The 3,202-nt window shown below is 41.7% G+C and overlaps 1 non-coding gene across 1 annotated transcript; it reads right to left on the bottom strand.

Moving 5' to 3' along the window:
* Positions 1–356: 356 nt before the first annotated feature.
* On the bottom strand, positions 357–430 carry trnan-auu (transfer RNA asparagine (anticodon AUU)). The gene has a single exon. It is a non-coding gene; the product is annotated as a tRNA-Asn (tRNA).
* Between the last annotated feature and the right edge of the window lie 2,772 nt (positions 431–3,202).

Genomic DNA, 3,202 nt, shown 5'->3' with positions numbered 1-3,202 from the left:
GGGTTAAATATCTGCACACGGTGTTTGCAGATATTTAGGTGTTTCATCCCAAAAGATGAAATGAACTTTCAGTTAAAAACAAAACTAGAAATTGCAGGAGGAACTCAGCAGGTCAGGCAACATCCGTGGAAAGAGAATCAGAGACAACATTTCAGGATTCTGTTTTCTCCGACAGGTGCTGTCAAACCTGCCGAGTTTCTCTTTTTGTCTCGGCTTCTCCGCATCCGCAGTCCCTTCCGTTAGACATTAATTCAATTCAGAAACCCCTTTGTGGAGAAGATTTTCGTTTGGGGAACATTTTCCTAACCCTATTAAAAGCGAACAGCTTCGAAGCCAAGGAAAAACAGCGAACACACCGCCCCTGGGTCGGCTCGAACCACCAACCTTTCAGTTAATAGCCGAACGCGCTGACCAATTGCGCCACAGAGACAGGCGACGTCAGGGGCTGCACCATCGCTTAGTGAATTCATAATTCAGCCTCCCCGCCGAGAATTACAATTGTTGTCTACCACGCAGTCTTGCGTGAGATTCCATCTTTCTTAACTTGACTTGTGCAAAAATGCCCGATTAAACTTCTCAAAAAGAACCTTCGTTAAACGAGGCTGGACTCCCTGGAGTAAGAATGGGACAGGAAGTGAAATGATTGGAGATAGCATTGAACTGGTTGACGTGTTCACTTCCCGAATTTTCTTATCCCTATGCCAATTGGCACGTGGCTTGGGCAGTCATGTTATTACACACACTGGAGCAGTGGGATTTGAACCTGAGCCTCAGGGCTCTATGGGAGACTACACCTGCACCACAAAAAAAACTCTAGTAAATAGGTCCTCTTCTTGAATGAGAGGAAACAGCTTCCTCCTCAACATGAGACACGACCACTGTACCCTCCGTGCCCATTAAAATAAATTGAGCCGCCTCCTGTTGAATGAATGAGTGGGAACCCCTCTCCGAGCTCCAAGAAGCGGGGTCCCGGCTGGAGGCTGGATTTGCTCAAGGCTTGTATCTATTAACTTATTTAAATTGTACCTACTGTATGGGGCTATGGTTTACATTAAAACCGGAGGGTCATGTCAGAGTGTTTGTTTATATTGAGCAGTTGTAGTTGGTAAAATACACTCCCTGGAGGAGCACCTTCTATGATGCTGCATTTCTTGCCTTCTGTCCTTCCCCCATTTGTTATCTCTCATCTCGATTTTACATTTTCAGTCAAATTTAATTTCACATTAATCAGCCTTGGAATTCACTGTGTGTTATTAATTAATCTGTTGGATTGTTGTAATGGTGTAATTTCATTTATGTTGTCTGAGTTTGACATTGAATGTGCAGGTGTGAATGCCAGTAAGTTGTAAAAATAAATAAATCAAGAACTTGTGCTTTTTAAACAAAAAGACGAGTTCAATGGTATTACTGGCATTGTCTCCTTTGAGGATGATGATTATAGTCTGACCAACAAACCATTTCATGCAGTCACCCAGTTTAATTAAAGTCTTTTGGAAAATAATTCTGGCAGGCAAAGATTTATACAACCCAAAATACGGTTGGTAATCATGTGTATTCTTATCTTTTAAGCCGTAACAGATGGCATTGCGTGACGGTTTGAGACTGAAACTTCGCTGGAAAGAATGTAGATTGATGAGGGAAGTCAAAATGGCAGAGTCTGGGGCCACAATCTATCAGTCTGGCTTGATTGCATGAGTGGTGGTTCTTCAAAAGCACCTTCCAAGTCATGACCTCAACCACCAAGAACAAACAAGTGTGAACACAGGATTCCGACTGCAAGATATATCGCATTGTTTCTTTGTTATTAACCAAAATACTGGAACTCACCCCTGAACATTGTTGCAGTCCACACCATATTTCTGAAGCAATTTAAGAAGCAGATCAGCACCACCTTTTCAAGGTCAGTTTGGGAAGAGTTGTTGGCACAGCCAATGATATTTACATCTTATGAAATAGTAAGCACAGAGCCCACGGTGTTGGGAGGCTGTATGTTAGCATGGATAGATGATTGGCTAAGTACCACAGTTGTGGTAAGTGGCATGTTCAGGATGACAACTTGTAACTAGTGGTGTACCACAGGGATCAGCGCTGGGGGCAACATTATTTACAATATATACACGAATTACTTGGATAAGTAAAGTGAAGGTACTATTGCTAAATTTGCAGAAGAGACAGTTGATGTGAAAGCAGGTGATGAGGATGACATTAGATATCTGAAGAGGGATATAGACAGGTTAAGCAAATGAGCGAAGCTTGACAGATGGGAAAATGAGGTAATACAGTTTGATAGGAGGTGAAGAACTGAATATTAAATGGAGAAAGCTTTAGAATAGAGGGATTTGGAATCACGTCCACGAATCTCTTCATCCAATTTCAGTGAGTAATAGGGAGACAAATGGGAGGTTGGCCTTTTCAATAGAGTAGAAATGTAGGGAGGTTATAGTGAACCTATGTAAGGCATTAGTCAGGCCACAACTGAATACTGTGAACAGTTTAGGGACCTTTACCTGAGGAAAGATATATTGGCATTGGAGACAGGCCAGAGAAGGTTGACCATGATGATACCAGGGATGGAAAGAATGTCTTATGAGGAGAACTGAATAGGTTGGACCTGTGCTTATTAGAAGTTAGAAGAATTAGAGGTAACCTTATTGTCACGTACAAGATTCTGAGGAGACTTGACAGGCTAGACGTGCAAAAGTGGGTGAGTCTGGGACCAGAGGAAGTAACCTCCAAATAGGAGATTGTATGTTTAGGACAGATAGGAAATTCTCCTGAGGGCAGTAAATCTGTGGAACTTGATACTACAGAGGGCTGTTGAGCCTGGGTTGTTACGTGCATTCAAGGTTGAGATATATTTTTTTTAATCATTAAGCAAATTGAGGATTATAGGGAAATGGCAGCAAAATGGAGTAAATGTTTGCCAGAATAATCGTGATCTAAATAAATGGCAGAGTCAACTCAATGGGCTGAATTGAATAGTAAATAGTAAGGAGGAAAAGGATGCAACTGGCAATTACAGACCAGTCAGTGTTGGGAAGCCTAGAGATTGTAGGGAGTTGGTAGCATTTGGGCATTGTTCGTGGATTTAACATCTGGAGTTTCAAATTGATGCTGCTATGGCCCCGATGCAATTTGAAATCAATTTATGTATCAGGAATATTAACTTATCGCTGCTTTGGTGATCTTATCAATTGTCATA

This window comes from Chiloscyllium plagiosum, unplaced genomic scaffold (genome assembly GCF_037043375.1).
Source record: "Chiloscyllium plagiosum isolate Xiang-an unplaced genomic scaffold, Cpla_swu_hap1 HiC_scaffold_27, whole genome shotgun sequence".
NCBI classification, from domain to species: Eukaryota; Metazoa; Chordata; class Chondrichthyes; order Orectolobiformes; family Hemiscylliidae; genus Chiloscyllium; species Chiloscyllium plagiosum.
This window is presented reverse-complemented; position numbering and strand designations above follow the sequence as displayed.